Here is a 13,396-nt window from a genome sequence, read left to right as displayed (position 1 = left end):
GGGCAGTACCAACCTACATCCGCTGTATTCGTGTTACGTTAACACTTCAAATTTGTCAGTAGATCTGGCAACAGCAGTAAATGTGTTTTCGCCACTTTTCTGTATAACATTTGAACTTATTGTGTTAGTGTCGTTACCACTTCCAGGCGGAATGATGAATTCAAGAAGTCTGCTTATGCTAGAATTAGCAAAAAAAGGTGGTAAGTAATATAAAATAACTATTTCTGTGTTATGAATAATCAAATCTTGGGTGTTTAGGGGAGAGGGGTTTATAACACCCAACTCCTAGGGGTGGGGGTATAGGAGTGATGGGGTGATTTGAGCTGTTGGGTGGTAGGGGGGTATGTAAATATATATACAGTAGTGTTTGCTAGGTAAATAATTAAAAAGTTATCCGATGTAGGTATTGTGGTGAAGATATTGCTACAAAAATTTCATGCGCCATGTAAAGAGAAATCATAGTGATGAAAGAGAGGTTGTAAAAGTTTTTGAAAATCAAAAAGGCAGTAAAGGAAGGCGTAAAGCATTTGCATTACTGAGACCCGATATTAACTTTGAGCTTTTCGTTAATGGGACTGTAGGACCTATTAGGCAACAAAGATCTTCTCAAGCAAACAATAGTACGTACTATCCTTGCATATATTGCAAATGATTGTTTTTAAAGTCATATTTAAGGAGACATACTAAATCATGTTCTTGTAAAAAGGCAGTAAGAAGCACCGAACCACAAAGAATTAACCCCTTAAGTCAGTCACAAACTGTAATGGCATGTGCAGTGGATCCTACTAAAGTAATTTCCAAAATGGGAATCAAGGAACAAGTATTCAAAACAATGAAATCAGATAAAATAAGCTTCGAAGCAAAGAAAAACCTATTGATAATTCATTTCGGGGAATCATACTTAAAAAAAACATAAAAGGGAGCGCATGATTTTCGCCTGCAGCAACAAAATGAGAGAGCTTTCGCGTTTGTTAATTGAATATAGAATAATAACGAATGATAAGGAGGTAAGCTTTAAAGATTTACTTTACCCTAGGAATTTTAATAACGTTGTAATTGCGACAACAAACATAAGCGGCTTCGACTATACTGATAACAATTTTAAAGCACTGGTAATGCATACGGGAACTTCTTTAAAATGTGTGTGCGATGAGTTAAGTCATTTGATTTTGAAGGAGAGTAGAGGATTTAGGTGTAAAACAGAAGATGAAAAAAAGGTATGGATCGGAAATGTCAAAAATTTTAAAAAGTTAGTAGAAACACGCTGGAATAAAGAATTGTCGTCGATGGCTAATAAAGATCTTGCGGAAAAACATTAGAATAAACCATTACTTTTACCATTGGTAAGTGATATTCGAAAATTTCGTGATGGTGTATTGAAAATGAGTGAAGAAAGCACCCTTCGTTTGGACAGTACAGATAACCCTAACGCTAAAGATTACAAAACATTAGTAAATTGTGTATTAGCTTTATTGATTCTGTTTAACCGACGACGGATCGGTGACGTACAATATTTGAAATTGAATGATTATGAGAACGATAGAAGAAGCAATACGACAGATTTTGAAAATGTACTAACAACTGCAGAAAAAGCACTAACAACTAAATACAAAAGAGTTGTCAATGCAGGAAAAGGCAGTAGAGCAGTGGTAATACTTTTTCTGGAAATTCTTCAAAATTATATTAACGTTCTTCTGAAACATCGACCGAAATTTATAAATGCAGACAATAACTACCTATTTGCGGTTCCTGAAAGCTCGATAAAATGGGGTAAGGGAGATGTAGCTATAAAAACATTAGCAGATAAGTTGAAATTAGAAAATCCACAAGCAATAAGAAGTAACAAACTAAGGAAGTAAATAGCAACGATAATGCAGTTGTTTAATTTAACCAAAGATGAGGCCAAACAGTTTGCTAACTTTATGGAGCACACAGAAAAGATCCACAATGAATTTTACGAGTACATTTGTGTAACAAAATAGGGCAATTTTAATTTAATACGCAAATTAATTTTGTAGGCTTCCGGTTGATATTTACCACACCGCCAAAGTATCCAAGATTCTTCTTTTAATGGATAAAGGATCATTACCAGCTGAATATAAGGGAAAAGCATTGAAAGATATTCATTTAGACCTTAAATCAGAGTATGTAGATGAAGGTGACAATAATGACCATGGTAAGAATATTTACCACTAAATTCTCTAAAAATAAATTATTTAATTGTTGAAGAAGAGTGCCCAGTTTCTGAAGACATTGAAGAAAGTATGGACTTAGGCGAAAACTTAGGTGGATGTTCTGGAGTGACAAATAAAAAAAACAATGAAGAAAAACGACAAGAGCAAGAAAATGAAAAAAAAAATTGATCATTGAATTTTAATTTGCACTTGTTAAGGTTTTATCCACTTTCAAGAATTTACAGCTACAAATCCAAATTCTAGAACACAAAAGAAGTTTTCTGAAACAAGTCAGAAAGTAACTAAAAGAAGTAAGAGAATTTCTTATGTTTTTTCAGTTTAAAATTGTTCGCAATTGTTTTAGTCTGGAGTGATAGTGAAATAAGGTTAATAGAAAAGCATTTCGCATATTTTTTAACCCATTTCTTCCCACCGGTGCGTTTTTGCACCATTACCTTTTTATCGATTTTTAAAAATAGTGAAAACTCAAATTGGGCAACTTGCGTTGCAAAAGTGGTAGTTATATCTCAGTTTATTTTTGGGTTGAATTTTTTAAATGAAATATTTTCGTATACTCGTTTTATAAATGTTTGAAAATTGGAAAAAAACACATTCTAGAACATACGTATCAATTTCGTAAAGAACAGATACAAGGAAAATTCTTAAAAATGAAATCCTAGGTATTTTCGACACACAATATATTGTAACTTCAATTGGTGAACACAGAATTGTCTTTGTTTTTTACCAGCCCCCCTATGCCTAAGCGAAACTTTATTGGTGCGATTTTGCACCACTGGTTTAATATGTTAAGTCTATTGGATATCCCGCGTAAGCAATACGAAATTTCAAACAAGCCGGTTCGCTTAGCCAGGCTCAAACTTGCACGCACTTGCAACTATCCTGTCTCGGTGAGCCCGTGTAAATTTAGTTTTACTTAGTTTATCATACAGTTTAGTTGGGTAATTATAAAGAATGGCTGTTAGGAAGTATTTTTCACAAAAACAACTTGAGGCAGCTTTAGAAGAAATGCTTGACGAGGAGGAAATAGAAAGAAATGGTAAGATAAATTTCTGATTTACACAAAACAAATATTCAATTTTTGAACTTTCTAGATGTGATTGATGCTGTTTATGTGCCGCCTGATGTAGACGAGCTTTCCGATGAGGAACAATTCGATGATGATGTGGTTTTGCCGCAAGGGGGTCATGAATCTCAAGACATAGCTGGAACATTCGAAATCCATGGACCAGGTTTCGAAATTGACCAGTGTATAGAAGAATTTGATTCTTCAGATGAGGAAACCTTAGCTTTTAAAAAGCAAAGATTGAGTTGCAGTTCTGCGTCAGATACACCTGAATGGGCAAAGGGCAATATTCAATACACCCATTCTCATATATGTAAGGAACTTGAAAAAAAACAAATTTTGATTCAAGAATTAGGCGAAAAATCCCCATTGGAAATTTTTTTTTTATTTTTCGATGATGAAATTCGGGAACTTATTGTTGAATTTTCTTTAAAATATGCTCAACAGAATAACCGTCAGCAATTTCAATTCACGCAAAACGACCTTCTGAAATTCATAGGAATAATGCTTTTATCAGGTTATCATAGTCTTCCGCAGACTACTATGTACTGGTCTAATGATGAAGACAAGGCAGTAGATATCGTAAAAAAGTGTATGAGCCGCAACCGTTTTCATGAAGTAAAGCGCAATTTTCATTTATCTGATAATACAAAATTGGATAACAATGATAAGTTCTCGAAAGTCCGACCGTTTTTAGATCTTATGAATAAGAAAAACCTGCAATGGGGTGTTTTTTCTACCCATTTATCGATCGACGAACAAATGGTACCATATTTTGGAAGACATTCATGTAAAATTTATATAAAGGGAAAACCTGTAAGGTTTGGTTTCAAAGTATGGTGCCTTTGTTCCTCAAATGGCTACCTTTTCTATTCTTTTCCCTACGGTGAAGCTTCCGATAATAAGCGGTCAAGCTTTGGGCTTGGAGGGGATGTCGTTGTAAAATTATTAAGCGTTGTAGATCAACCGTTTTACCATCAGCTTTTTTTTGATAATTTTTTTTCCTCGTACAAATTATTTATTTATCTCAAAAACAAAGGCTTTTTCGCTTCCGGAACTATAAGGGAAAACCGAACTTTACATTGCCCATTAACTATTTNCCGACCGTTTTTAGATCTTATGAATAAGAAAAACCTGCAATGGGGTGTTTTTTCTACCCATTTATCGATCGACGAACAAATGGTACCATATTTTGGAAGACATTCATGTAAAATGTATATAAAAGGCAAACCTGTAAGGTTTGGTTTCAAAGTATGGTGCCTTTGTTCCTCAGATGGCTACCTTTTCTATTCTTTTCCCTACGGTGGAGCTTCCGATAATAAGCGGTCAAGCTTTGGGCTTGGAGGGGATGTCGTTGTAAAATTATTAAGCGTTGTAGATCAACCGTTTTACCATCAGCTTTTTTTTGATAATTTTTTTTCTTCGTACAAATTATTTATTTATCTCAAAAACAAAGGCTTTTTCGCTTCCGGAACTATAAGGGAAAACCGAACTTTACATTGCCCATTAACTATTTCTAAAACTATCACTAAAAAAAAACGAGGCACCTATGACTCGGCATATGACAAAAAATCCAAAATTTCTATGGTAAGATGGAATGACAATGCAGTTGTAACAATATGTAGTAATACTTTTAACGTTGAACCTATATCAAAGGTAAAAAGATTTGATCGCAAACAAAAGAAATATATATATATTGAACAACCAAATGTTATTGCACAGTACAATGAATTTATGGGTGGCGTCGATCTGCACGACAATGGTATTGCTAACTACAGATGTAAAATATTTGGTAAAAAATGGTGGTGGCCAATCTTTTGTAACGTCTTAGATAGTACAATAGTCAATAGCTGGAAGATATACAATATTTCACATAGACAAAAAATGTCACAACTAGAATTTAAATCGTATGTAGCGCTTCGTCTACTAAAAATCGATACATCTGTAATAAAAAGAAGTAATCCAATTCCACCAAATGAAATGCGTTACGATAAAATTGGTCACACTCTTGTTCACCACGAAACCAAAAGTAGGCGTAGATGCAAACATTGCCATAATCACACAATTCACATTTGTAAAAAATGCAATGTTCATTTACATGTTCAATGTTTTGAAACATTCCACAACGAAAAGTAATGTGTGTTTATAGTGGCAGATTTGTGTGTTTGTATGTATTTTTTAAAGATGAAGTTTTATAAATGTGCTGATTTTTTGTAGATATATTCCCAATGGTGCATTATTGCACCAGTACATTTTTTGTTGTAAAGTTATTTTTTTTTGTTAAGTTTCTTCTCAAATGAATTTTTAAGTACCCTTTAGGTCCCAGTAGGTTCCCCTTTATAATATTTTATGAAATAAACTTATATTTTTTAAATGTGGGATTATGTCTTTTTATTAATTTTACCGATGGTGCATTTTTGCACCAGCCGTTTTTTGAAAAATGCATGATTTTTTATCAAAACAGATTTTAAATTTGTTATAAAAAGTAGTGATAAAACACATCAGCCAATTAAATTTTGCCTATTTATACCCTTGGGAAGAAATGGGTTAAAGAGAAGAAATATCCCTCTGGCGACTTAATTAAAAATTCTAATTAAACAAAATCGATTCTGTTAAATTATTTGAGCGTTTTCGTTATCCTTTGTTTAAATTTTAATAAACCATTTAAGTGACTACATTCTTTTATTACAAGTCAGCTTTTTTAATTCTTTTTAATCTTATGCTCAGAGAACAAAAAAGTGTTTATTTTTTGTTTTCAATAATAGCTAAAGTAAAAGACCAATTAATAAAACAATTGGAAAATTTCACAAATTTTAGTTACACTCAATACCTATTTCGCCTTCTTAACACCATAATAATTATTCATAACATCGTCCTTTTGTAAATATCTATGATAAGCTACAAATGCTACAAAAGTCAGTTCCAATAGTTATACGAATATAAAAATTTGACGCCGACTCTATATTTACCTAAATTTCGATATTCAGACAACGGATTTAATTTACCTATATATATATATAAATATATGTCCGATCCGACGGGACTTGAACCTTGACGAAACTCTGGTACAAACTAGAGTGGGTGGATCGGTGTTGGTATGAAATGCAATAATAGTTATTTTTATATTGTTTGGCAACACTGTACTATACTGTGAGCGTTAGTAAGCAAGTTCTAAGTTAGATTTCTATGTTTTTATGTTTCCTGGTTTTTTGCTTGTAGTTAATGTTAATAAATTACTCAATTACTTTATAAACAACAGGTTATGGGCCCAGACCCGCTTTTTATCATCGTTTTGCAGTGTTAAAGAACGTGTATAAGTAGCACCTGATGAGTATAATTTTTTGAGGTTAGAAGCGTTTTTTGGAGGGAAGTGTTTTACTGTCGAGAAAAAAAAAAAGAAAAGAAATATACACAAAATGATGGAGTCTGGTCAGTTAATCAAGTTTTCTGGAGAAAACTGGACACTTTGGAAGTTCCAGGTACAAGTAGTATTAAAGTCCAGAGGATTATGGGATGTAGTTTCAGGAATATGTTTAAAAACTAATGAAAATGCAGAAGAATGGACGAAGAATGACGCTAAAGCACAGGAATTATTAGTAATTAGAATGGAAGCGGCAGAAATGTGGCAGAAACTGAAAACTATATACGAACACCAGTCTCAAGTTAGCGTACACTTATTACAACAGAAGTTTTTCAGGTTAGAATACAAAGAAAGCAAAGTGGCTGAATTCATTTCTGAAATAGAAGAAATCCAAAGTAACTTGAAACAAATGGGTGAAGAAATTAGTGACAAAATGGTAATAACTAAAGTTTTAATGTCGCTGCCAGAACATTTAAGGCATTTTATTTCCGCTTGGGAGTCAACACCAAATCATAACCAAACTCTAACTGAACTTATGTCTCGATTGATGATAGAAGAAGAAAGAACTAAAAACAAAGAGCAGGTGACAGCTTTAAGTATGAGAAGTAAAAGTAGTCATGAACAGAAATCAATGAAATGTTTTCAATGTGATAAAATGGGGCATATAAAAAGAAACTGTCCGCAATTAAAACCAAACGAAGGCAGGAAAACGTGTTACTATTGTAGGAAAGATGGTCATGTTATGAAAGATTGCTGGTTTAAGAAGAAAAAAGACACAGAGGGTAATAAAAATGACAAAAAGCCATCAACGAATTCAACACAAGCATTTGTTGGAGTATCAAGTGTAACAAAATGCACAAATTTCAATGCTTTGGTTGGGCAGTCTCAGTTTATCAAAAACGAATGGTGGTTAGACAGTGGAGCCACTGATCACATGTGTTCCAATTTAGAAAAGTTTTTTGAATTGAACGAGTTAGAATATAACAGGCAAGTGAAAGTGGGAAATGGGTCACTATTGACAGTGAAAGGCATAGGTAAAGTAAAGGTAGAAGCATGGAATGGAAAAGAATGGCTTAAAACAGATTTAAATAACGTATTGTTTGTCCCAGATCTAGATGTGAACCTTTTTTCTTTGAGTAAAGCATTAGATAAAGGATTTGAAATGCGCTCCAATAAAGAAAGGTGTGAGTTTTTAGACAAAAATGGAATGATAAGGGCAGTAGCAAACAGAGAAGGAAGACTATTTAAGATGAATTTTAAAAATATTGAAATATTACAGTGTAACATAGCAGAAACTTTGTCAATATGGCATAGAAGGTTTGCTCATGTAAATTTTGATCAAGTTAGGAAGATTTTGAGACAACATAATGTAAATTATAAAGAAGAAAAAAATTATTTTTGTGAGGATTGCCTAGCAGGGAAACAACACAGACTACCGTTCCCATCAAGTAAATCAAGGGCAAAGAAAACAGGCGAATTAATACATAGTGATCTGTGTGGTCCCTTTGAAGTGCCATCCTTAGGAGAGGCAAAATATTTTCTTATGTTGAAAGATGATTTTTCTGGCTACAGATTTGTTTATTTTATAAAGAATAAATCGGAAACAAAAGAAAAGATAGAGAGTTTTATTCAATTGGTGAAAAATCAAACGGGAAACAAAGTATTAACTTTACGTACTGATAACGGATTAGAGTTTATAAACAAGGAACTGACAGCCATAACAGAACAAAAAGGAATACGCCATGAAAGGTCATGTATTTTTACTCCTGAACAGAATGGAAGAGCAGAAAGGGAGATGAGGACATTAGTGGAAGCAGCTAGAACATTATTACATAGTAAACATTTGAATAAAATGCTATGGGCCGAAGCTGTTAATTCAGCTGTTTTCATTTTAAACAGAATTGGCAGCTGTCCTCAAAAAGATCAAACTCCATATAAACTTTGGTACGGAAAAGAGTGTAAAATACATTTTTTTAAAGAATTTGGGCTGAAGGTATCTGTACATATACCTAAAGAAAAAAGATTAAAACTTGATCCAAAAAATAAAATTGGATTGTTTGTCGGTTATAGTGAGACTGTGAAAGGATATAGGATTTATTTTCCTAATAAAAATAGCGTAAAAATACACAGAGATGTGATTTTTATACCTGAAGAATCAATACTGAAGAATGAGGGTGACATAGAAGAAAAAGAACAAATAGTTTCGTTAGACTTAGAGAAAGAAGAGAATGAACAAGAACAGGATAATTTAGAGGTGGCAGCTGAGATGAGAAATCATGTGGATAATATAAGCAACTTATCGGATGAAGATGATAATTATATAGAAGAAAATCGACAGATAGAAAGAAGTAGAAGGGAAACAAGAAGACCGATTTGGGCAAATGATTACATAATGAATACAGATATGAGTTTCTTTACAGCTATTGAAGATTCGATTTCGTACGAAGAGGCAGTTTCGTGTACAAACGCAAATAAATGGAAGGAAGCTATGGAAAAAGAATTGGAAGTGTTGCGTGAGAATAATACATGGTGTGAAGTGCAAAGGCCTGTTAATAAAAAAGTAATAGAAAGCAAGTGGGTATTTAAACAAAAAAGTGAAGATGAATTCAAAGCTAGACTTGTAGCTCGTGGGTTTCAACAAGAACATGAAGGTGAATTGTATGATGTATACGCGCTAGTTGCGAAGTTAACGACGTTTAGAATTTTACTTGTTGTGGGCAATACATTACGAAAGCCTATTTATCAAATGGATGTGCGGAGTGCCTTTTTATATGGTGACATCGAAGAAGAGGTATTTATGTCATTGCCAGGGTCAACTAATAGTAATGTGGTGTGCAAGCTAAATAAATCCATTTATGCGTTAAAGAAAAGTCCTAAATGCTGGAACTCTAAATTTGATAGTTTAATGAAAAAGCAAGGTTTTTGTAGATCTGAAAACGATCATTGTTTGTATTCAAAATGTTCAAAGAAAAATAATTTATATGTGTTGATTTATGTCGATGATTTACTAATTTTAGGTACTGATTTAGTAGAAGTAGAAAAACTTAAATCTATGTTAAGTAGCAATTTTTATATGAAAGATTTAGGGATCATTTCTCAATATTTAGGTATTGATATTGTACAAAATTTAAAAGAGGGACATACAGAATTGTGTCAAGAAAACTATTTAACGAAGGTTTTGCATAAATTTAAAATGAAAGACTGTAATCCCATAAACACCCCAATTGATGTAAACACTGATTTTGATTTTAAGAATAACGAAGAGAATGTAAGCTTACAAAAGTTGTGTAGGCAGATTATTGGAAGTCTAATGTATGCAGTTCAAGGTTCGCGACCTGATCTTTGCGAAAGTGTTAGTTTACTTAGTAGATACCAGGATAAGGCAAACATTAATTTGCTAAAGGCTTTGAAGCGTGTCCTGAGATACATAAAAGGGACTCTTAAGTTTAAATTGTTTTATAAACAAAATTGTAATGCGGAAGTTTTGTGTGGATTTGTAGATTCTGATTGGGGAGGTGACGTTTAAGATAGAAAGTCAACTACTGGCTATGTTTTTAAATTGTTAAACTGTACGGTGTCTTGGACAAGTAGGAAACAACAATGTGTTTCTATCTCGTCAACTGACTCAGAATATGTAGCTCTAAGTATGGCAGTTTGTGAGGCCTGTTGGTTGAGAAAATTATTAGATTTTCAGTTATTTAATTTAAATAAACCAGTCACTATATATGAAGATAATCAATCGGCTATCAAACTTGCAAATAATCCAGAAAATAATAAGAGACTGAAACACGTTGACATAAGATTGCATTATATTAAAGAAAAACTTGATAGTGGCGTGATAAATATTCTTCATATCAAGAGTGAAGATCAACTCGCCGATATATTTACCAAGCCATTACCTAAGGTGAAATTTGAGAAATTCAGGGAGGGTTTAGATTTATTAAATGAATACGGAAAGGAATAAAATAACTTTATTGAGGGGGCGTGTTGGTATGAAATGCAATAATAGTTATTTTTATATTGTTTGGCAACACTGTACTATACTGTGAGCGTTAGTAAGTAAGTTCTAAGTTAGATTTCTATGTTTTTATGTTTTATGTTTCCTGGTTTTTGCTTGTAGTTAATGTCAATAAATTACTCAATTACTTTATAAACAACAATCGGCTTGCGAGTTTCGATGATTTAGGGAGCCGGATCATAGGTTCAACCATAATAGAGGGGTTCTTAGAGAGAAACCAGACTAAGACAAGTCCCTGAAAGAGGGCAGCAGCTCTTTCAGTACTCAGGGTGACAGAGATCACGAGGATCGGTATGGCACTCTGATGCACAATACTGCGAAGTGAAAGGCAACGGGAAACCACCACATTATGATCCCGAGTAAAACGTTCAACTACTGAAATTAAATGATGGCGTCCTCTGGGGTAAAGCACTCCGGACGTAAACTAGTCCCCCATTCGGATGTCCGGGCGGGGACTACCTCGGGAAATGTCATCAATAAGTGCAATAGGGATAGGTGCAATGTTTCACGAGTCGGAGCGTGGAATGTTAGGTCAATGAGGCAGGTAGGGAAATTAGAAAATTTAAAAATAGAGATGGATGGATTAGAATTAGATATAGTAGGTATAAGTGAAGTCCGTTAGCCCGAAGCTGGAGACTTCTGGAGTGGGGACTTTAGAGTAATACATACAGGATCGGTAGAAGGTAATTCAGGTGTAGGAATTGTAATGCGTAGGAAAGTATGGCAGAGTGTAGAAAGTTATTTACAAAAAAGCGATAGGATAGTTATGGTTAAATTAAACTCAAAGCCGGTAAGAACGGTATTAGTGCAGGTCTACATGCCTACATCATCTTACAGTGATGAAGACGTAGAAGCAGTTTATGCAGATATAGAAGACGTGTTAAGTTTAGAGAAAGGGCAGGACAACCTAATAGTTTTAGGAAATTTCAACGCAGTAATAGGTGAAGGTAAAGTGGGTGCATTAGCAGGTTCTTTTGGATTAGGCAATAGAAATGATAGGGGAGACAGGCTGATAGAATTTTGGGATAAACGTAACTTAACCGTCGCGAATACTTTATTCAGCCATCACGATAGGAGGCGCTATACGTGGGAGATGCCAGGTGATTTAGGGAGATAGCAGTTAGATTACATACTTGTTAGGCAAAGATTTAAAAATCAAGTGAAGGACTGTAGGAGTTATCCAGGAGCTGATATAGATAGCGATCATAATTTGGTAGTTATGAAGACCAATCTTAAATTCAAAATTCTGAAAAAGAGGGAAGGTAGGAGACGTCTCGACTTAGAAAATCTAAAATGTAACGAAGCGCGTGGTAGGCTAGGTAAAATGACAGACGAAATACTAATGGCGGCTGGAGAAACGAATGACGGGGACATAGAGACAGAATGGAATTGCATTAAAACGTGTCTAAAATCAGCACATGGAACAACCTGATGGATTTGGTGGTAAAATTAATCGAGTTTGCCTTTTGCGGAAATTCCTCGATGGTCTTAATCAGGCACTTCGTCAATGGCATAAAAAGATTAGTGAGGAACTAACTAATTTTGGATTGAAAAATTTAAATGCTGATCGATGCGTGTAATCAAATTGCGATAAAACTTTGTATATTGCGCTTTACGAGTATATCGATTATGGACTGGTAATTGGCTCTAACAACAAAGTAATTGAATTGTTAACGTTGATTAAACAAAAATTCAAAATTACAAGTGAAACCGCCAAATGTTACCTTGGTATTGAAATTGATCGCGATAAGGATTCTCAAACAATTAAAATACATCAAACCGCGTATGCAAAAAGAATACTCAAGCGATTTAACATGACTAAGTGCAAGCCGACAACTACACCCGCCGATCCAAAGGTTGAATTAATTCCAAACTTGGACAGTGTGCACTCATGTACCTTGTTATCGGTACCACATTGAAACACCTTCACAAGCCCATTAGATAGCCGCGAAACATGTTCTTCGTTACTTGAAATGAACGTTAAGTAAAGGTATTACATATAACGGAAGCTGTACTTCAAAAAACGAAGTTATCGCATATAGTGATGCAGACTTGGAAACCTGTCATGATCTAAAATCAATAAATGGAGTAGTTCTGATTCTAAATGGTGGCCCTGTTATTTGAAAAAATCAAAAGATAAGTATTATTACGGATTCCACCATGCATGCAGAGTATGTAGTTGCTCATGTTGCTGCCAAAAACACCCAATGGTTACGTCTACTGATGTGTGAACTAGGATTGCTTCAAAGCTCATCAATCAACTTGTATATCGACAACGGAGCAGCTGAACAGTTAACCAAGAACCCCGTGTACCATGATCGTTCAAAGCATATAGATAGACATAAAATTTCATTATATTCGCGATTGTATTAAAAGTGGTGATATTCAAGTGATTCGGGTTCCTACTTATTGTCAACTTGCGGATTTACTAACAAAAGGTTTGCCTAAAATAATTCGAAGTGGTCTGTATTCTGTCGAAACTGACAGACGCGGATCACGATTTCGATCTTTTTGGATCTCATCAGCGCGTCGCAGGCAGCCCGACAGAACACAGACCAACTCTCACCTGCTGTCTTAACAGTGCGTTTTAGAATACGTAATCCTAAAATGTAGCATTGTGCTACAGATGGCGTTTACTGCGCTATTTGTAGTATTTTCTAAAAGGTTTCTCATTTAAAAATTGCAAAATGTTAAATTTAGATTAAGTGTAACAATGTATTTTTATTATTCGAAAGAGCGAGTGGAAGTGTTGCGATATC

This window comes from Agrilus planipennis, unplaced genomic scaffold (genome assembly GCF_000699045.2).
Source record: "Agrilus planipennis isolate EAB-ADULT unplaced genomic scaffold, Apla_2.0 scaffold111, whole genome shotgun sequence".
NCBI lineage: Eukaryota > Metazoa > Arthropoda > Insecta > Coleoptera > Buprestidae > Agrilus > Agrilus planipennis.
This window is presented reverse-complemented; position numbering follows the sequence as displayed.